The 23,708-nt window shown below is 37.9% G+C and overlaps 1 protein-coding gene across 15 annotated transcripts in view; it reads left to right on the forward strand.

Moving 5' to 3' along the window:
- Positions 1-23,708, forward strand: part of MTERF1 (mitochondrial transcription termination factor 1) — a 602,843-nt gene that overhangs the window by 31,820 nt on the left and 547,315 nt on the right. For 14 of the 15 annotated variants that reach the window (XR_014266393.1, XR_014266394.1, XR_014266395.1 and 11 more), the window contains one exon: positions 17,404-17,437. The exons of the other annotated variant lie outside the window; for it this stretch is intronic. The gene's annotated coding sequence lies outside the window, so the exon portion shown is untranslated. The remainder of the gene's footprint in view (positions 1-17,403; positions 17,438-23,708) is intronic. 15 annotated transcript variants of the gene reach the window in all.

The following is a 23,708-nucleotide window of genomic DNA, read 5'->3' on the forward strand; positions in this document are numbered from 1 at the left end:
ATGATTTTTAAAGTTCTTGATTAATATGTGTTGTGGAATACTTGAGAGGGACTCTTACAGTAAAAGATGAATCATTGTTATACAACTATTAAAAAGAAAAAGAAAGTTAACTGATATCTTGTAAAAAAGGCAGCACATTTTCTATATAGATGGAAGAACTCAGAGTTTTCTATCATTTTGTTTTGTTCTTCCCAGCTTGGACTTTCCTCCTTCATTAGAGATTTTAAAAACACTAAATATTAAAGAGCTTCCAGAAATCCACTTATATACATTATGGGTGGAGAAGTTTGCACCAGATATTCCCTTATTTACAAACCTATGAGCAAGAACATACTTTTTGCAATGTTTGCTTAATAAATACTATCCACCTTAATTCCCCCTTTCCTTTTGGTCTCTTTCATTCCTGAATGGGTGTGACTAGCTTGAAGAGATCAATGGGAAAAGGTTTTTGATCCCCCTACCTTAAGCAAGAAGTGTTTGTCAAGCGGGCAAGAGGATCAGTCACTGATGGATAGAGAAGTTGTTTTTAACTGAAGTTCCAGTTGCTTTCAAATTAATCTTACTGCCATGGTTAGCTTTAGTTGTCTGTGGCAGGATGTGGGAATGAATGTCTACACTCCCCTAGATGCCATCTGTCCCTTTCCTTTTTTCTAATTGCCTTTTCCCAAAAAGGGAAGATGAAGAAAGCTTTTGAAGAGCTAGAATTTTACTTTAGAATGATCATTAAAGATGCAATAGGAGAATATTTTTAAGGAACCAATTGAAGATTACAAGAACTCAGAAAGAACAGCCTGGAAAATGGTTGTATGACCCTTACTAAATCATAGTTCCAATCAATGGCAATTTCTCTTGTTGTTACTATGGTTCAGGTGGGAGGGGAGGAGAACTTCCAAGCTATCTGTTCCAGTCATCCGTTTACTGTCTTTCAGCTCCATATACCTGCTTGGGGTAATGGACTGGACTCTTCAAGCATTTCTCTGTCACAGTGAGCACAATGTTAAGTGTTGTCAGCAGAGGTTGCTGGAGGGACATTGCCCGAAGATGAGGGCTTCTCTCCCTGGTCCATGTGCTACATTTTGCTTTTCCTTGCTCCTGCCTTGGGGTCTGTCAGTGGTGTGTGTGGGAGGGCCATCTACTGGTGCTCTACCTGAAATGTGCCCCAGAATGGGCAGTCCATTGGTGATGTCACATATCTGTCCTGAACCTTGCTTCAGCCCTCCCAGGGTAGACACTGGTATGCCCCAGGTCGCATGCTGGCAGTGGCACCCTGATTTCTTCTGTGTATATGCCCACCAGCCTTGCTTGCTTGCACTCCAGAACGTTCCCTATAATGGTCCTGCCGTGGATACCATGTGCACCAGGCCTCATACCAGTAGTAGTGCCCTGATTCCTTCTGTGTGCTCACTCACAAGCCTCTGCTCTCCTACTCCCTGGAGGGTTATCTCTTGCTATGCGGTGACTGTGGACCAACTCTGGCCTGGCCAACCCAGCAAACATCTCCACTATCTAGTGGGCTGCAACCATACCTTCTCCAATGAGGTCTTTACCCATGACTTGGGGAGGAGACCGTCCATCCAAATTTCTTCTTCCCTGTGTACTCTTCATCAACCATAATATTCTCTTTAGAGTTCTCTTACATCTTTATAGTTACTCCTCTATCATAGTTAAATAATTTTTTAAAGCTAAGCTTCTCCTATTCAAATTACTGTGTGGTTTCTGTCTCCTGAGTGTAGCCAGACTGATACACTCTCTTTCCTTTAATCTATTATGTATATATCTGCCAGATTAATCTTCCTACAGCTCACCTCTGATTTAAAACACAAACCAAAAAAATAAACCTCCCGCCCCAAAAAAACCAACAATGATCCTTGAATGATTTGGCATTGTCTGGCATTCAAGACCCTCTATGATCTGGCCTCTGCTTGCCTTTCTAGTCTTATTTTCTACTCTTCCTAAAATAACCAAGGCAAGCAGCACTGTGTAGTATAAAAAGTCTAGTCCGGGGTTTGACTTTTAGCTCTATCATTTATTACTAAGCATAGAAGGCCATGTTCTTAGGCTCCTCTGAATTTCAGTTTACTCATCTGGAAAATGGGGATACAAACAGCTTCTCTGCCTACATCACAGGGTTGTTGTGAGGTTAAATTAAATAATGTATGTGAAAACTAAGAATTCTAAGTTTCTCTCTAACTGTAATGTGTGGCCATACATGTAGTGTTTTTTTTACTTTTTTAAGAAAGCGCTCCCATGTGAAAAATAATTACTGTCAATCACTTATCTAGTATTTATGGATGGGTTAAAGGGGATATCTTTTTCTAGAACTCAAAGTTATATCTTATTTTTATATTTTATGCTTTTAGTTTGTTTCAGGATGGGTGAAATAAGACATTAAAAATATCTTGTCTTGATTATTTCTCTTTTTTTTGCCATCAGAAACACAAAATATGATGGCTGTAAAATTTGGGGGTAGAGTAGAACATTTGTCTTTTTCATTACCTGGTCCTGAGGACATCCATTCATTACGTGGGTAGACAGATAATTTCATACATATGTGTGAATTCATTAAAGTAGTACTCGTCCACCATGTACTATGGTTGTACGTGTGCTAAAATATGCAGAAGTGCTTTGTAAACTGTATAATAGAAGGAAATGAAAATTTTAGAAAATAAACCAGAAATGGAAAAGCTCCTAAGTTGGTAAGAAATTCAACCTATTCAAAATTCAAATTCCTTGGGAGAGGTATTCCTATTCCATGAGAATTTGATAAAGGGCTGTTGGGCCTTAAGTCTGTGATACAAGATGAAGGGCCCAACTGTTTGTGTAGAAAGAGGCAGATTTCTCTGGTTGCTCATGGATTGTACTCATCTTTGTTGGGCATCAGGCCAGCCTATGGATGTTTTCATCAGCAAGTGGTTCTTCTGAATTCCTCATTATCTTGGATATATAATGCTGGAGGAAAAAAGCCAATTCCAGGAGAAGTTGAAACATGAATATAAAAGGCATTTAAAAACTATTTTTAAAAACTTCCTTAGGGAGGAAATATAGGGTTCCTTCTTTTGTAGCCTGAAAAGCAAGGTGAGTTCAACAGAAGGTAAAAATGAAGAGAAGCATCCATTCCAGTCTTGCTTAGACAAAACTTTTATTATCTAACCTTTCTATAGCTCTTTGTATTTTCCAAAAACCCTTACAAATGCATTTTTCCCCCATGTAACAATCCTCTGATCAAAGCAGGTTAGTATTCATCTTTCCATTTTCTAGATGAGAAAAAAGAGTTCCAGAGAAGTGAAGTCACCTTCATAGGTCCCAGGGTGAGTCAAAAGTAGAATGCGCTTTTGAGCCTTTGACACAGAGTTCTTGGCTTAATTACTGTACAACATGTTGTTTCCTGTCTTTACTAAAGCTGTACAGATTGGTTAAAAAGAACCCCTAATCTAAGAAGCCAAGTCTGGAAATCTGAATAGAGGATACTCTGTGAGAAGGCATTAGGTTTTATTAAAACTGAGATTCCTTTGGGCCACGCTGCTTAGGGGGCTGTGGAGAAGAGCTGACGTGGTTCATAGATTTCAGAGAAGGAAGTCCTAGACTTCAGAGTAGGTGCTCCTTCAGGTCTTCCGGGGATTATGGTTGTACCTCTTTATAGAAGAAGTCTGAAAATGATGTTTGTAAGATTGGCATCTGAGAAAATAGTTTAGCTCAGCCATTGAGATTTGTGTCCAGTTCTTATGTACCCAGTCAGCTCTTCATGTGTTTGAATTTTTTCCCAGAGGAGAACCTGGTCAGTCTCCAATTCCTGGAACTCTAATTTAGGTTATATATTCCTTTGCAATGTGAATCTATTTCAAACTTAACGTCTGATCAAATTGCTAGATCACTGACTGGTACATTGCCAAATACCCAAATACCTCAATAAATATTTATTAATGTTAATCATGAGAATGATCATTTTCTTACCTTTGAAATATGTGCTCTACCAATACTGCAACAGGGAAAACCTTCAGGATAATTACATTTTGCATTTATATCCAGTGATTTATTTCCTAGAATCTCAAATGTTGGCAGAGATATGATTATGGGTGTTTTGTTTATCTGTTTGTTTTTGCTCTTAAGGTTATTGGCAGATGTTAGTTCTATGTATAGATGAGGAGTGTAAAAAGAATATGGGAGTGATTTGAAAAAATACTTACTGAAGTGAGTAGGATTGAAGTGAAGTAGGGAATGAAAATTTAGGTCTGTGTTTCCAAATTTCACTAAAAATTGTCTAGTTCTGGGAACTAAACTAATGGTTAAGAGGTTATAGTGGGGCATCATTAGTTCATGTATGTGGAACTATTCTTCTGACTACAATATAATTTTGAAAAATGAATTTTTGTTTTGACTCTCACTGTGAGATTATAGGCTCTACTGGTAGTTGGAGGCTGTTTCTTTTTCCTATTGAATTTAACCTGTGGTTGTTTATTCCTGATGATTCAGATGGTAATATTACCTATTTATATTACTGCTGTCTGTTTTTTCAAATCAGCCTAATCAATATAGAAATTGATCCAATATTTTGTTTTTTAATATATAGATTCAAAATTTTAAAAAATTGCAGTTCAAGTTAGAATAGTTAATACTTTTCTTAAAGTGAAAAATGGCTTAGTTGTTTAAGTTATTTTAGAAATAAATTCAGTAGATATTTTAGAAATGTATTACCTAATTATTTTTATAAATTCATATAAAAGTAACTTATATCTTTAAAAATATTAAAAATGCACTTTGTAGCATTATTTCTTATTAAAATTTTGTAAAACATCTTAAAATATTAAATACTTTTATCATTTGAAATAGTATTTCTCAACAGGTGATTAATAATTCACCTGCATCAGAGTCACCTGGGATATTTATTAAAATTCAGAGCCCAGGGTCTTACCCCAAATCTAACGAATGTGACTCTTAACACTGGGCTCCAGAAATCTGCATTTTAAATATGCTTTTTAGCTGATTTGTACAAACTGCAAGTAATTCAGTATTGTTTCAGTGTGGGAGGACAGGGCCGTGGGGACTGTGTCAAGGGAGACAAACAGGGACATGAAGGGCACGAAATGCTGTGGCGTTTGGCCCTTATCCTGGAGGTAATGGAGACTGAAGACTCGGGCAGCAACACGAGTTAACTGGATTCTTTTGAGTTACTTTTATAAGTTATTTATTTAGAGAGTTAATCCCACTATCAAGAAAGATAGGTGAGGCTAAATACACATAGCATTGTATTCTTTTTTTTTTTTTAAATTTTATTTATTTATTTATTTATTTATGGCTGTGTTGTGTCTTCGTTTCTGTGCGAGGGCTTTCTCTAGTTGCGGCAAGTGGGGGCCACTCTTCATCGCGGTGCGCAGGCCTCTCACTATCGCGGCCTCTCTTGTTGCGGAGCACAGGCTCCAGACGCGCAGGCTCAGTAATTGTGGCTCACGGGCCTAGTTGCTCCGCGGCATGTGGGATCTTCCCAGACCAGGGCCCGAACCTGTGTCCCCTGCATTGGCAGGCAGATTCTCAACCACTGCGCCACCAAGGAAGCCCCAGCATTGTATTCTTATATAAGATTATTTGGAAGGGTATCAGATGTATGTGATTTATTTCTCACTATCCTGGCATTAATGGTTCCAAACTTTTTGCTTAAAAATGACAATATATACAAACAACCACTATTTTCCTATTATGATTCATATAAAAATTAGCATATAGAAAAAGAATCTCTAGGATCAAACTGGTAATATTGCTAATATACATTCACAATTACAAAACCATTGGTAACTATAAATGCCATCATTATGCTAATAAAATGGAAAACATACTTGAAGCCACTGGTTCAAGGCTGGTACACTTTTATAGAGTCCATTTGTGTAGCGGTTTATACTGGCTTGAGTATATTTGCAATTATGAATTATCTGCCTTCTGTATAAATAAAAATAGAATTGTGGTAGTCAGATTAGTCAAACAACCCAAAATATGGCTCAACACAAAAAAGGATGGTTTCTCATGCATGTCGCAGCCAATGCAGGTTGTCAGGGATAGATTGGAGCTTTGCTTCCTGCAGGAATCCAGCCCTTTTTCGGTGAATTGTTCTGACATCTTTTAAGGCCTTTCAGCCTTCAGACCAGGTGGGGAGAGAGTGTGGAGAAGTTACCCATGCACTTAATCACCTTATTGGAGGTGACACACGTCGTCTTCCCCACATTCCACTAGTGAGAACTAGTCACATGATCCCACAGAACTGCGAAGCATCTGAGAGCTGTGGGCTGATACTTCATCAAGAAAGAAAAGAACACAGCCGGTCTCTGCCACAATAGACTATTCTTCTAGATCACTCATATCAAAGATACGTAGTAAGGAGTAGGAAATGCTCAGATAAATAGGCTAACATACTATAGATATTTCCCAACTTACATATGTCTTTCACAGTCACTCATTCACTGAGGACAACTGCCTTTGCTTTTGACTCTACTTCAATAAGAAATGTACTTTACGTGATGACTCGATACCAGTACATATATACCAATGTAAAAGTTTCATGCCTGTTATTAAGGAAACAATAATTACCCTTACTATATATGGTGCACTCTGGTGTTTTCTACTCTGTTCTATAGTCTTGCCTGCCTCAACACTAGGCTCATCCGTAGTCTTGGGAGGCTTCATTCCATCTCTAGCAGTCTCTGCTCCTGAGGGGAGATGTCCAGGGGAGTTTGAGTCTGGGTTTCCTGACAGGTAGTTTATTCTCACTGCAGTTCTTTGGGTACCCAAAGACTTGCCGTTATCACTTGCGTGCTTTCCTCCTCTCTTATAGTGAGGGTTGTCAGATTTTACAAATACAGGCATACATTGTTCTGTTGCCCTTCACTTTATTGTACTTGGAAGTTATTGTGGTTTTTTACAAACTGAAAGTTTGTGGCAACCGTGCATTGAGCAAGTCTATCAGCGTTATTTTTCCAACAGCATTTGTTCACTTCATGACTCTGTGTCTCATTTTGGTAATTCCTTTTTTTTTTTTTTTAAATGTCTTTTACTTTTTTTTTTTTAAGTTTAATTTTTATTTATTTATTTATCTATTTATGGGTGTGTTGGGTCTTCGTTTCTGTGGGAGGGCTTTCTCCAGTTGTGGCAAGTGGGGGCCACTCTTCATCACGGTGCGCGGGCCTCTCATTATTGCAGCCTCTCTTGTTGCGGAGCACAGGCTCCAGACGCGCAGGCTCAGTAATTGTGGCTCACGGGCCTAGTTGCTCCGCGGCACGTGGGATCTTCCCAGACCAGGGCTCGAACCCGTGTCCCGTGCATTGGCAGGCAGACTCCCAACCACTGCGCCACCAGGGAAGCCCCTCATTTTGGTAATTCTTGCAATGTTTCAGAATTTTTCATTATTATTTTATTTGTTATGGTGATGTGAGATCAGTGATCTTTGATGTTACTATTGTAATTGTTCTGGGGCACCATGAACCATGCCCTTATTAGATGGTGAACTTAATTGATAAATGTTGTGTGTGTTCTGACTGCTCCACCAACCAGCTGATTCCCCTTCTCTTACCCTCTCCTCCGGCCTCCCTATTCCCTGAGACACACAGTATTGAAATTAGGCCAGTTAATAACCCAACAAAGGCTTCTAAGTATTCAAGTGAAGAGTCACACCTCTCACAGTTTAAATAAAAAGCTAGAAATGATTAAGCCTAGTGAGAAGGCATGTCAAAAACAGAGATTAGGCCGAAAGTTAGGCCTCTTTCCCCAAACAGCCAAGCTATGAATGCAAAGGAAATGTTCTTGAAGGCAATTAAATATGCTACTCCAGTGAACACACAAAGGATAAGAAAGTGAAACAGCCTTGTTGTTGATATGGAGAAAGTTTTAGTGGTCTGGATAGAAGATCAAACCAGCCACAACATTCCCTTAAGCCAAAGCCTAATCCAGAGCAAGGCCCTAACTCTCTTCAATTCTGTGAAGGCTGAGAGAGGTGAGGAAGCTGCGGAAGAAAAGTTGGAAGTTAGCAGGGGTTGGTTCACGAGGTTTAAGGAAAAAAGCCATCTCCATAACATAAAAGTGCAAGGTGAAGCAGCAAGAGCTGATGTATTGAATAGAAGCTGCAGCAAGTTATGCAGAAGATCTAGTTAAGATAATTAATGAAGGTGACTGCACTAAACAACAGATTTTCAATGTAGATGGAACAGCCTTCTATTGGAAGAAGGTGCATTCTAGGATTTTCATAGCTAGAGAGGAGAAGTCTATGCCTGGCTTCAAAGCTTCAAGAGAGACAGGCTGATTCTTTTGTTGGGGGATCATGCAGATGTTGACTTGAAGTTAAAGCCAATGCTCATTTATCATTCCAGAAATCTTAGGGCTCTTCAGAATTATGCTCAATCTACTCTGCCTGTGCTCTAATAAATGGAACAACAAAGCTTAGGTGACAGTGCATCTGTTTACAACATGATCTACTGAATATTTTAAGCCCACCTACTGCTCAGGAAAAAAGATTCCTTTCAAAATATTACTGCTCATTGACAATGCGTCTGGTCACCCAAGAGCTCTGATGGAGAGGTACAGGAGATTAATGTTTGTTTCCATGCCTGCTAATGTAACATTCTTCTGCAGCCCATGGATCAAGGAGTAATTTCAACTTTTAAGTCTTCTTACTAAGAAATACATTTCATAAGGCTATAGCTGCCTTAGATAGTGATTCTTCTGATGGATCTGGGCAAAGTAAATCAAAAACCTTCTGGAAAAGATCCACCATTCTAGGTTCCATTAAGAACCTTCGTGATTCATGGGAAGAGGTCAAATTTCAACATTAACAGGAGTTTGGAAGAAGTTGAATCCAACCCTCAGGAATGACTTTATGGGGTTCAAGACTTCAGTGGAGGAAGGAACTGCAGATGTGGTGGAAATAGGGAGAGAACTAGAATTAGAAGTGGAGCCTGAAGATGTGACTGAATTGCTGCAATCTCATGATAAAATTTTAATGGATGAGAAGTTGCTTTTTATGGATGTGTAGAGAAAGTGGCTTCTTGCCATGGAATCTACTCCTGGTGACAATGCTGTGAAGACTGTTGAAATGACAAGAAAAGGTTTGGAATATTAAATAAACTTAGTTGATAAAACAGTAGCAGGGCTGGGGAGGATTGACTCCAATTTTCAAAGAAGTCCTATTGTGGGTAAAGTGCTGTCAAACAGCATTACATGCTACAGAGAAATCATTCATGAAAGGAAGAGTCAATTCATGCACTACACTTCACTGTTGTCTTATTTTAAAAAATGTCCACGGCCACCACAACCTTCAGCAACCACCACCCTGATCAGTCAGCAGCCATCAGCATCCAGGCAGGACCCTCCACCAGCAAGAAGATTATGACTCACTGAAGCCTCAGATGATGGTTAGCATTTTTCAGCAATCAATTAGTTTTATTTATTTATTTATTTATTTATTTAAACATCTTTATTGGAGAATAATTGCTTTACAGTGGCAATGAGCTTTAAATTAAGGTATGTATATTACTTTTTTAGACATAATGCTATTGCACACTTAATAGACTACAGTACTGTGTATTACATAACTCATATACACTGGGAAACCAAGAAATTCCGTGTGACTCACTTTTTTGTGGTGGTCTGTAACTGGTACTGTAAAGCATGCTATAAATTTTTAGTTAGAATTATAAGTTTTCTGGGGGTCTTTTAGTTTTATCTATTTTTAAAATGAATGTTTTCAGGGTTTCAGGTCATATACTTACCAAAGGACTTTTGGAACAGAGCCCCTTCCCAAACTGGAGCCGTGGCTAATTCAAGTGCCATCTAGTGGCCAAACTAGTTTTAACTAGTTTTTGTTAAAAACTAGTTAAAATCCTAGAGAAATTGATTTTCATCTTACCAGTTTGAAGGACTAGCTCTAGGACATGAATATTGCCCGTTATTGTAAATTCTGCTGGTAATGGTCCAAGATATGTTGAAGTTACTGCAGCATAAATAGTTCTGATTTCCCTATCTCTGAAGCAGGCAGCTGGGATAGGAGGGCTTGGACCACAAAGTTGGTCACTTATCAAGGGGTTGTAGAGTATTTGATATTTATTTATTCATTATTCATTCATTCAGCATCAAGTATATATATGTATATGTGTGTGTGTGTGTATATATATATATATATATATATGTATTGCCACCTAGATTTAAGGCACTGTTTTAGGGAATAAAAGATTAATCAGACTGGGTGTTTTATTCTTTTAAGGCCTTGTTGTTTAATAGGGAATATATAAATCCATGACTTTAATGAAGCTAGTTTTGTGAGAATTAGAAAGGTGAATCAGACATGGTCCTAACCTTGAAGAACGTATGGTCAATAGAGGACATAGGAAACTTCCAGCACTGCTCTAGGTTCAGTCTTGGGGGAGATAAGACATGCATTCACAAAACAGGGAATAATATCAGATGGTAGCTGAACTGGGTGGCTCTATCCTCAAGTGCTACAAGGGGACAGAAAGCTGCCTCTCTCAGCTCATCACTCCCTGACTTCCCTACATAGCTCTGCATATTTTGGAATCAATAAACAATGGTTAGTATAGAAGGAATGACAGATTCGCTGTTTTTCACATCTATGGTTATCAAGCGCAAAATAGCAGCTTTACAAAAACAAACAAATAAGCTGACCTTATCACTGTAGTTGGATCCAAGTCAAATAATTTGTCTTAAAACTTTCATATAGATTTTAACTAGCTTATGTAAGTAATAAATTCAAATGAAAAATTTCTAGTGGCTATTTCTTGGTTAATTTAGGTGAAAAAAATGACACCACAAGAAAATAACACAAAGAAAAGCTTGTATTTGAATTTAGCTATGGTGAATTAATAGTAATCCCCCAAGTCCCTTCCCTTTAGCAACATTAAATTCTGTAATGTTTTCCAGCTCCCTTCTCCACCATTTTCCTCCTTCAGGGTCATGAGTGATTAACTTTATTAACTTAATGTCAACTGATATTTTTACAGTAAATCCTTTCCAACATTCGGAGACAGATTTCATTTTAATGGTTTAAATTTGAGGAGTTTTTCAATGCTTTGCTGGGTTGTTGTTCTGAATGCTGAGATGGAAGAGGGAACTTAAATGATTTCTAAAGCAGGTAATATATATGACTTTCATATTACTTACTAAAGTCTGCAAGAGGAAAACTGATCTTGCTTTTTTTTCCTTCAAAAAAATTCCCAAACTACTACTCAAAATTTCTAACCCAACACCCCAGATTGTAATGTGTTAATAATATAGATCTATATGATTTAATGCTGTCTTTTAAAAAAAATTTTATTTATTTAATTTATTTTATTTTTGGCTGCGTTGGGTCTCTGTTGCTGCACGCGGGCTTTCTCTAGTTGCGGCCAGTGGGGGCTACTCTTTGTTCTGGTATGCGGGCTTCTCATTGTGGTGGCTTCTCTTGTTGCGGAGCACGGGCTCTAGGTGCACAGCCTCAGTAGTTGTGGCACGCAGGCTCAGTAGTTGTGGCTCGCGGGCTCTAGAATGCAGGCTCAGTAGTTGTGGCATACGGGCTTAGTTGCTCCGCGCCATGTGGGATCTTCCTGGACCAGGGCTCGAACCCGTGTCCTCTGCATTGGCAGGCGGATTCTTAACCACTGTGCCACCAGGGAAGCCCCTAATGCTGTCTTTAAAAATAGATATAAGAAAACACTTTGAGTGATTTATGGTACAATAAAATTTGATTATATTTATATATTGATAAAATATTATTTTTGTTTGCATTGCTTAGACATGCCATTAACTTTGACTAACATGAAGGCAACCTTTAGATACTTAAAAAGCATTTTTATAGTGAGGTGAGTAGTATTGGTTAATGTGAGTGGGACTTAAGTAAATTTCATGGGCCTAACATAATTTCTGTGAGTCTTACGATTAGAGAAAAAGCAGCTTTGAGTTACAAGTCATTATTTCTGAGATATCTGCTGAGAAACGACTACAGCTGCTCCTTTTTTTCTGGGCAAAGGAACTGCTCACAGATGCTCCTGCTAGACACAGCATTGGTCATAGCTGCTCTACCCTGGCAGTGTAACATTATTTTCATGATTCTCTGACTTTTCCTTTTTGCCAGTCAAGTATAAATTTGGATTTAAGTGTTCTTTGTTAATGATTACAGAGGCAACAAGCTGACATAAACTGGCAGGCCAATAGGTAAGGTTTAGACATACCTCCTTTAGTAAAGATGCTGTATTCATTCATTCATTCACTCATTCATTTCTCCAACACATATTTATTAAGTACTCACTATGTATCAGGTACTATTCTAGATGCTGGGGTTTCAACAGTGGACAAAATAGGCCACCATCCTGGCCCATAGGCTCAAGCTTACATTCTAGTGGGTGGATATAGACAAAAAACAAAACAAATAATTAAAACATATAGTATGCAGGTGGTAATAAGTGCTATGGAGAAAAATGAAGCAGGAATGGGGTGGAGGGAGTTCTAGGCTGAAGGAGAGGATTCCAATTTAAATCAAATGGTCAGAGAAGACCTCACTAAGAACAAAGACAATGGAAGCAAAGAAGTGAGCCGTGTAAATATATCTGAGGGAAGAGTGTTCTAGGCAGAAGAAACAGCAAGTGCCATGGCCCTGGGGTAGAAGAGTGCTTGATTGTGTTAACTGAGCAACAAGGAGGCTGGTAAGGCAGGAATAGTAGTGGAGGGGAGAACATAGGGGATAAAGTCAGAGAGGTAATAGGGCCAGTTCATGTAGGGCTTTGTAAGTCATTGTAAGGACTTTGGTGTTTACTGTGAGGGAGAAGGGGAAGCCACTAGAGGGTTTTGAGCAGAGAGAGGACACTATTTAATTTGTTTTCAAAGAATCACTATGGCTCCTTCATTGAAATAGGAAGCAAGGTCATCAGCTGAGAGCGAGGATAAGGGAGAGGGTGGTGGTAGAGATTATGATGCAGTAGCCTAGGAGAGTGGGACAATGATTTGATTAGGGAAATACAGTGTGAGTACCAGGTAGCATGGAGGGCCCGCTTAGGGTTAGAGGTCATGAATTTAAAGTGAGATCAGTCAGCCATGTGGAGCAGGCAGAGTAGGATTTAATGAGGGTTGAGGTTTTGCCAAGTGACTTAGAGAAGGAAGGGTGGGGAAAGGGAGTTGAATGTCACTCAGGGGAATGATTTAGTGATTGACTGGAGTTTAGGCTGACTAAGTAGAGAAGTGAGTACACAAGGAGCAAGTACAGTGAAAAGGTGGTAACTTCAATGGTCTGAAGGTATCATGTTGGGTATGGGACAGAGTGAGCTGGTCAGAGAATGATATGCTTGAAGTTTAGCTCATGGGCCGAAACTGGTTTCATTTAGGGTGTGGTAAGAAAGTTATCTTTCTCAAATGAAGTATGAAAATGCCAAAGACAAATATTCATTATAATTGAATCCCTTTGAATCATGCCATTCTTTCTAGATTTTTCCCCCAATATTTGAGTTTTTAGAACACTAGCAGAAGATATCCATAATGGCTGACTTAGAAGATTATATACTCAGTTTGTAGATTTCACTAAGAAAAAAAATTACAATCTAGCAGAATCAATCTTCCCAAGATTATTTGCTTTATCTTAGCTGAAAAAACTAAAACAAACAAAAAATAAACAGCACTGAGATCAAGGAGACAAAATATTCCCTGTTCAGTTGGAAATATTCAACAAACAAACGAAAATCATATTTATATTTTCCATTGTCCGAAGCACTAGCTGTAGACTAGGAAAATACTTGTGAATGATATAGCACAGTAATGGTTACAGTAAAACAAAAACTCAAACCCAATAATTACTTGCCATTGGAACACACATCTTATTTACAAAACCATGCTCTTTCTCTTTGGCTTTTGAAAAGAGACTATTAGATTCTAAGCACATAAAACTTGAAAGGAGTGTAAATATAAATTATTTAGTGCTTTTTCTTAAGTACAGATTAAAATGCCATCATATGGAATTTCATAACATACAAGTGGTAGTTAGGCTGCTTGAGTTGAAATTGTATCAGGATGTGTAAGGATCCCTTAAGTTAAATTGTACCGAGGATTTGAAAATATCTGCTTTTTGTGTTGTTGTTGTTACTTTCCATAAGCCTTTCTAGGTATAGATAATGTAAAAAAAATTGACACTTCAAGCTCTGAGGGTGATTAAATATCCAGGATAATTAGCTATGCAATTATTTTGAAGAAATAAATTGAAAGTTGACATAAATACAAACTTTAAAAAAAAGGGTAAGCCCACAACAAATATAGATTTTGTTGTTTTATAGTTTCCCAAATTCAAACACTTAAAAAAATTTTTTTTTGTTTTGTTATAGGATGAAATGTAGATAGGAACATATATATATATAAAACTGAATATATGAAAAAATTAAACTTGCTTAAACAACTACTGTAAGTCTGTGTATTTTAACACAGAATATAGATTTTTCTATTTCCTGTGGCTTAATTGAGAAATTAAAAAATGACATATCAGGAATCTTTATGCCCGGTTGCTTTGTCACAGTGCAGTGTCAAGTATTACCATTAGTAGTAAAGTATATTATTTTTAAGATAAATTGTTGTATAAAAACACATTTATTTGGATTTTGTCAAAATTACAAATCATGGTGTTCTGGGTCCCCCTCTCCGACCCCTTACTTTAACACTGGAGGGGTTTACATGATTTTCATTTTCAATCTACATATGAACCTTTGGGCCTAGAGCTTTATCAAGTTAAGAGTGCAAGATGCTTTGTAAAGAGCTGAAGTAGTTCCGTACAAAGTAAAGTAACCAATCCATTAATTGAGAATATTTCTCTAAGGAAAAGTCACAAAGAAGGAGGTTTGTTACTAAAAAGCCAATTTTAGCTACATTTTGAAAGGGGTACAGTAACCCAATCAACCAGTTACATGAGAACCCCCTTAATATTTAAAAGCTCCAAAATTTTTCAATTAATATATAATTTAAAAAGCTGGATAAAAATAATCCTAAACTTAAAATAATAAAACTGGGCTTCCCTGGTGGTGCAATGGTTAGGAATCCGCCTGCCAGTGCAGGGGACGCGGGTTCGAGCCCTGGTCTGGGAAGATCCCACATACCATGGAGCAATTGGGCCTGTGTGCCACAATTACTGAGCCTGTGAGCCACGGCTGCTGGTCCTGTGTGCCACAACTCCTGAAGCCCACGTGCCTAGAGCCCGTGCTCTGCAACAAGAGAGGCCACTGCAATGAGAGGCCCGCTCACTGCAATGGAGGGTGGTCCCCCCGCTCGCCGCAACTAGAGAAAGCCCGTACGCATCAGCAGAGACGCAATGCAGCCAAACATAAATTTATTTTTTTAAAAAGTTATTAAAAATAAATAACTAAAAAAATAAAACTGACAGTTGTGGTGAAGCTGTATGATACCACAACTAATTAAATCAATTACTGACCATTTGACACTTGCTAGATTTGGTTGAGACCTTCAAGAAAAGTAGATCTCAAGGAGTTTATAATCTCAAGTGATCTCAAGGAGCTTATAATTTCTTAGAGGAGGTAAGAATAATATATACCCAAGACAGCAGAATAGAACATGTGATGAATGAGCTTAGGGAAGGGCCACTACCAATGCTTTTCCTTTCAAAAAATTTTTTTCCTTCTGGGAGACTTAATGCTTTTTGCACTTGGTATTACTCATATAGTACTTATTACACTCTTAGCTGACTTAGAAAATATTTTTCAATTTTTTTGGACTGCCTAGGATCTGAGTTATCCTTCTAGATTTGGAGAATTCTTATCATATGAGTTTTGGTAAGAGGAAGACTGAAAAAGCCAGATAGTAGTCACTTTCCCATGCTTCTTTGCAGCTAGGGTGTAGGCATATGACCTAGGCTCAACCAATCAATTAAAAAATATGACAGCTTTATTGAGGTATAACTCACAAATCATTCAGTTCACTCACTTAAAGTGTACAATTAGGTTGTTCTTAGTATATTCACAGAGTTGCATAACAATCCACAACAGATTTTAAAACATTTTCATCACCTCAAAAAGAAACACCATATCCACTAGCAGCCATTTTCCATTCCCCTAACCTCCTCAGCCCTAGGCAACTCTGTTCTACTCTTAGTCTCTGTAGATTTGCCTATTCTGGACATTTCATATAAATGGAATTATATAATAGTGGTTTTTGTAATTGCCTTCTTTCACTTAGTGTAATGTTTTCAAGTTTCATCCATGTTGAAGCATGCATCAGAACTTCATTATATTGCTGAATAATATTCCATTGTATGGATACACCACATTTTATCTACTCATCAGTTGATGAACATTTGAGTTATTTTTGTGTACGATGTGAGTTCGGGATCCAAGTTCATTCCTTTGCATGTGGATATCAAGTTGTTTCACCCAGCACCACTTTTTTGAAAAGATTTTTCTTCCCACATTAAATTGTCTTGGCACCCTTGCCGAAAATCAATTGGCTGTAAATGTGAGGATTTATTTCTAGACTCTCAATTCTATTCTATTGCTCTACATGTCTATTCTTATGCTAGAACCCACCGTATTAATTACTGTAGTTTTGAAGTAAACTCTGAAATCAGGAATTGTGAGCCCTTCAATGTCTTCTTCTTTTTCAAGATTTTTTTTGGCTCTTCTGAGTTTCTTGAATTTCCATATGAATTTTAGCATCAGCTTCTCAATTTCTGCAAGGAAGCCAGCTGGGATTTATATAGAGATTTTGATGAATCTGTAGATCACTGTGGGTACTAAAACCATCTTAACAATATTGTCTTCCAGTCCATGAACATTGATGTATTTCCATTTATTTAGACCTCCTTTAATTTCTTTCAGCTATATTTTATAGTTTCCAGAGTAGAAGTTTTGCATTCCTTTTGTTAAATTTATTCTTAAGTATTTTATTTTTTGCTAATATTGTAAATGGAATTATTTCCTTAATTTCACTTTTGGTTTTCTCATCCCTATTGTATAGAAATACAATCGAGTTTTGTATATTGATCTTGTATTATGCAACCTTACTGAACATGTTTATTAGTTCTAATAGTTTTTTAGTGGATCTCTTAGGATTTTCTATATACAAGATCATGTCATCTGCAAATAGATATAATTTTATTTCTCGCTTTCCAGTATGGATGCTTTTTATTTAATTTTCTTCCCTAATTGTCATGGCTAGAACCTTCAGTACAATGTTGAATAGAAGTAGTGAGAATGGACATTCTTGTCTCATTCCTATCATAGTAGTAAACTATTCAGTCTTTCACCATTAAGTTCAACCCATCAAATTTTGGATACAGAGAAGTAGGGATCATTAGAGAACCCATTCTAACACTTCCTATTTCTCTTTCCTGTTTTATTTATTGTACTTATCACATTCAGGTGTACTGTACGTTTTAAACTATTTTTTTTTGTTTTATAGTCTGTTGCCTGCTCCTGCCTGCCTCCCATCTAATGTAAGTACCATTAGAACAAGCATTTTCATTAGTTCTGGTCAGTGTTTCATCAAAACCTAGAACTATGCTGGACACATACACTCAATACATGTCTGTTGGTTGAACGAATGATACCGTGGTGTGTTTTCTGTTGCTGGTTTGTAAACTATTTTGTGAAATGAAACATAGTTTTGGATTTTAAAAAAATTTGTTTTATCTGTACCAGCTAGTATAATGTATCGGATATGGTAGGTGCTTAGTAAATGTTGGTGAAATAGAATCAAACATTCTATTGAAGACAAAAGTCTTCATGGAAATAAGAGTTGATCTAGGACTGAAGGATGAGTAGGAATGAGATGGACAGAAGTAGGGAAATCTTAGTGGTGCTAAATGTAAATTTTATTACTTTGGTTAAAAAAAAATCAACTGTGCAGAAATTTATTCTCTCACAGTACTGGGGGCCAAAAGCTTGAAATCAAGGTGTTAGTAAGGCCATCCTCTAAGGGAGGATACTTCCTGGCCTTTTCTTCTAGTAACCTCAGGCATTCCTTGCCTTGCAGCTGCAGTGCTTCTGTCTCTGATTCCATCGTCACAGGGTGTTCTCCCTGAGTGTGTCTGTCTTCTCATGGAATATTTTCTCTTCTTCTTTTTTTCATTCTTTTTTTTTTAATTGAAGTATAGTTGATTTACAATGTTGTGTTAATTATTGCTGTACAACAAAGTGATTTGGTTTTGCATATATATGTATTCTTTTTTTAATATTCTTTTCCATTATGGTTTATCAAAAGATATTGAGTATAGTTCTCTGTGCTATATGGTAGGACCTTGTTGTTTATACATGTGCTAACCCCAACCTCGCTCTCCATTCCTTCCCCAACCCCCTACCCCTTGGCAGCCACCAGCCTGTTCTCTATGTCCATGTGAATTTTCCTCTTCTTATAAAGACACCAGTCATCTTGGATTAGAGCTCATCCTAATGACCTCATCTTAACTTGATTACATGTGCCAAGACCCTATTTCCAAATAACATCACATTTACAAGTACCGGGGGCTAGGAGGATTTCAACATGTCTTTTTGGAGGACATAATTCAGCCTATAAAACGCCATGACTCTTATGTTTAATGTGACCCATTTCTACTTTCCCAGTCTCACCTCTTGCTTGTCACTCCCTGTGTACATACTTCAGTTCTACTAAACCACTTGCTGTTGTCCTGTCTGGAATGCCCCAGTCTGATAAGTTAACACCATGTAATACTTTATAGCTCAACTCAAGAGTCACGTTCTTTGGGAAGTCTTCCTTGAATCCAAGTTAGGTTAGGGGCTTCTCTTTTAGGCCCATTTATAATATTTGTGCTGCTGCACTGTAATTATTTATTTACCCGTCTCTTTCTTACACTAACTCTGAAGTCGTTGAAGGCAGAGACTTTGTGTCATTTTTATCATTGTGTTCTCCTTGCTTAGCACAGTGCTTAGCAGTTGGAAGTCACCCAGTAAATGTTTACTATTGAGTATGAGTAATATTATGAAGGAAATTTGATAGAACCTAGAAAGCAATAGGGTGTAAAGGAAGAAGAAATGAAGGATTACTTTAGAACTTTGAGTATAAGTAGGAGACCAAGTGAGGTATATATGGGCAGAAAAAGCGAAGTTCAAAGAGGAGATGGTTTGGGGGAAAATATTATAATCCCAATTAAAAGGGATTATGGAATAAATATGTGGTAGAGGAAGTAGAGGGCGAACCCTTTGAGGACAAGGATTGGGCCTTATTGTGTTTCTAGTACTTAGTATTTAGAATTCTGCCTGGCAAAAAGAGACCATCAATTCATATTTACCACATGAAGTGTAAAGTGAATGTTTTCAGGTCTCTAGGTTGGTGTTTCTACTGACCAAATAGAGAAGTTTTGGACAGTTAACTGGTTTGGGAGCTGGGAAGACAAAGCCTTCAGCTTTGGGTATGTTGATTTAAAAGTTAGAACAGAATGTTTAGGGGGGAAATTTCTGGTAAATAAATCTATAGAGCCATGAACGCTCAGAGCTGTGGACTTGAAAGTCACAGATGTCTATTCGGAGGTTATCAATGATAATTGAAGACATGGAGGTAGATGAAGTTTCAGAGGGATTGGGCATAGACTAAAAGATTGAAGAATAGAGGTCAGGACCTTGGGAAAACACACATTTGGGTACTAGGAGGTGAAACATAAGCCAGACGGAGATGGAGAAGGAGCAGTCACAAAATGGGACACTGGGATTGGACGGTGTCACAGAATCCATGGGGGGACATAATTTGAAAAACAGGAGGTCATTAACTGTGTCAAATGCTGAAAAAAGATCAAGAATAATAAGGACTGAGAAAAACTCGTCAGCTTTAGCCTTGATTTAGTCATTTGTGACCTTCAAGAGAAATATCTCAGTGGGGTGTTGGCAGTTAAATCTTATCTCAGCTATTTAAAAAGGAATTTGGTGACAATTTGGTGACAGTAGGAGAGGTGGTGTTCTGTAGACCATATAATTAAATTTGGCAAGAAAAGGAGAGAAACTGAATAATAGCTTGGAAGGTCAGCAGGATCAACAAAGACTTATTGCTGTGCTTTTGAAATGTGATGCACTTTTGACAAATTTAGTGTTCTATATCTTGAGTGTTTGGTTCCCAAATCAGGCTAGAGCTAAAAGACTGAGTTACAAAGGTGGAGAAATCATGTGGCTTTTGGCTTAACAAACCAGAAGAGTGTCCTACTGGGTACCAGTGCTTTGTTGTGTGGCCAGCGTTGGAAAAGAGAAGAGGGGCAGAAAGATCATGAGAAGTTTTTATGGTGGAACAGAAATTGTTAGGTCAGGGAGCAGAATCAGCATGTTGGAACAGAGAGACCGAGCAAACCTCTCTGTTTATAGATGAAGCAGCTGAGGTTCAGAAAGAAACCCTGGGACTTCTGAGTATTAAAAAGAAAACATCCAGGCTGTTTGATAGGGCGACGGATTTGTTTGCCTTTCTCCTCAGGCTGAGGGGAATTCCATGGCAGCATTACTGCTCCCTAAAAGAGTATTGGATTGTAGACAAACCAAGAATTGCTGTCTGCCCTTTTTATTGAGGATGTTGCTGATCAGAGAGTATTAGTCTCTTTGGGGACACAGTCTACTTCTCAGACAACTTCTAGAACCAGTTTAGCTGTGCTTTGCAAATAGAGATGGAGAAATGGAGACCCATATTGTTGCCTCCCTAGGGTCATCATTAACCAAACCAGCTGGCTGACAAGCCTGTGGCTATGGAAACCAACCTTGCTGAGGAAAGATGGATTTTAAAAATAAGCCTCTTTTCTTTTCAACTTGATTTACTGTAATGATGTTTTGGCCTTATGAATTAGATCTTGCAGAAATATCAGATTGGATCATTCAATCAGTCAATACCTTATAGTTTTCTTAAATATCCTGTTATTTGACCTTTTTGGTTCTGTCGAAGACAATGATGAATACTGCATTTTTCTACTCATGAAGGTTTTTACATGTGAACCCCTGATATCCTTTGCTTTCACATGTGCAAATTCAGAATTCCTGCTATGGAGAAAAAATAGTCTGTGGTGCTGGGCATACCTTTGCTGTAGGGATTCAAGGTGAAAAAAACAGTAAGCTGGGAGTTGGATGTATCCGTATCTATCTATATGCAAATATCAGTTTTCTTCTTGAAAATATATTTTTCATCTTCATTGGGGTTTGGAGGAGATATGATATATCTTATGTGCCACCAACTCTTATGTATGTTATGTATATATGCAAATGTTACACACATATATACACATATACACACATACATACACATGGATGCCAGAATTCTTTACCCACGCTTGGAAACACCATATCCAGGGATAATAGATACTAAGGTTGAAGGTCAGGGGGAGAATATGTGTGATAGAAACATAAGAGGGTTTATTAAAAAATTCTTCAAGTTACTTGAGGTATTTTCCTCTAATCTTATCTTTTGTCTCCCAGACTGTTATACAGTTTTTACATCATAATTCTAGATAGCACTGAAAAGCCTAAGGCAGCCTATTTAGAAGTCTCTTTTTTTTTTTTTTTAACATCTTTATCGGAGTATAATTGCTTTACAATGGTGTGTTACTTTCCGCTTTATAACAAAGTGAATCAGCTATACATAAACATATATCCCCATATCTCCTCCCTCTTGCGTCTCCCTCCCACCTTCCCTATCCCACCCCTCTAGGTGGTCACAAAGCACCGAGCTGATCTCCCTGTGCTATGCGGCTGCTTCCCACTAGCTATCTATTTTACATTTGGTAGTATATATAAGTCCATGCCACTCTCTCACTTCGCCCCAGCTTACCGTTCCTCCTCCCCATGTCCTCAAATCCATTCTCTACATCTGCGTTTTTATTCCTGTCTTGCCCCTAGGTTGCTGAGAACCTTTTTTTTTTTTTTTAGATTCCATATATATGTGTTAGCATACAGTATTTATTTTTCTCTTTCTGACTTACTTCACTCTGTATGACAGTCTCTAGGTTCATCCACCTCACTACAAATAACTCAATTTCGATTCTTTTTATGGCTGAGTAATATTCCATTGTATATATGTGCCACATCTTCTTTATCCATTCATCTGTTGATGGACACTTAGGTTGCTCCATGTCCTGGCTATTGTAAATAGAGCTGCAGTGTACATTGTGGTACATGACTCCTTTTGTTTTTTTTCTTTTTTTTGTTTTTTTAACATCTTTATTGGAGTATAGTTGCTTTACATTGTTGTGTTAGTTCCTGCTTTATAACAAAGTGAATCAGCTATACATATACATATATCCCCATATCTCTTCCCTCTTGCATCTTCCTCCCTCCCACCCTCCCTATCCCACGCCTCTAGGTGGTCACAAAGCACAGAGCTGATCTCCCTGTGCTATGTGGCTGCTTCCCACTAGCTATCTGTTTTACATTTGGTAGTGTATATATGTCCATGCCACTCTCTCACGTTGTCCAAGCTTACCCTTCCCCCTACCCTTGTCCTCAAGTCCATTCTCTAGTAGGTTTGAGTCTTTATTCCCGTCCTGCCCCTAGGTTCTTCATGACCATTTTTTTTTTTGTATTCCATATATATGTGTTAGCATACGGTATTTGTTTTTCTCTTTCTGATTTACTTCACTCTGTATGACAGACTCTAGGTCCATGCACCTTACTACAAATAACTCAATTTCGTTTCCTTTTATGACTGAGTAATACTCCATTGTATATATGTGCCACATCTTCTTTATCCATTCATCTGTCGATGGACACTTAGGTTGCTTCCATGTCCTAGCTATTGTAAATAGAGCTGCAATCAACATTGTGGTACATGGCTCTTTTTTTTTTTTTAACATCTTTATTGGAGTATAATTGCTTTACAATGGTGTGTTAGTTTCTGCTTTATAACAAAGTGAATCAGTTATACATATACATATGTTCCCATATCTCTTCCCTCTTGCATCTCCCTCCCTCCCACCCTCCCTATCCCACCCCTCTAGGTGGTCACAAAGCACCGAGCTGATCTCCCTGTGCTATGCGGTTGCTTCCCACTAGCTATCTATTTTACGTTTGGTAGTGTATATATGTCCATGCCACTCTCTCACTTTGTCACATCTTACCCTTCCCCCTCCCCATATCCTCAAGTCCATTCTCCAGTAGGTCTGTGTCTTTATTCCCATCTTACCACTAGGTTCTTCATGACCTCTTTTTTTTTTTTTTCCCTTAGATTCCATATATATGTGTTAGCATACTGTATTTGTTTTTCTCTTTCTGACTTACTTCACTCTGTGTGACAGACTCTAACTCCATCCACCTCACTACAAATAACTCCATTTCATTTCTTTTTATGGCTGAGTAATATTCCATTGTATATATGTGCCACATCTTTATCCACTCATCTGATGATGGACACTTAGGTTGCTTCCATGTCCTGGCTATTGTAAGTAGTGCTGCAATGAACATTGGGGTGCATGTGTCTTTTTGAATTATCGTTTTCTCAGGGTATATGCCTAGTAGTGGGATTGCTGGGTCATATGGTATTTCTATTTTTAGTTTTTTAAGGAACCTCCATACTGTTCTCCATAGTGGCTGTATCAGTTTACATTCCCACCAACAGTGCAAGAGGGTTCCCTTTTCTCCACACCCTCTCCAGCATTTATTATTTGTAGATTTTTTGATGATGGCCATTCTGACCGGTGTGAGATGATATCTCATTGTAGTTTTGATTTGCATTTCTCTAATGATTAATGATGTGGAGCATTCTTTCATATGTTTCTTGGCAATCTGTGTATC

Source organism: Balaenoptera physalus (genome assembly GCF_965194825.1).
Source record: "Balaenoptera physalus genome assembly, chromosome: 8".
Taxonomy (NCBI): Eukaryota; Metazoa; Chordata; class Mammalia; order Artiodactyla; family Balaenopteridae; genus Balaenoptera; species Balaenoptera physalus.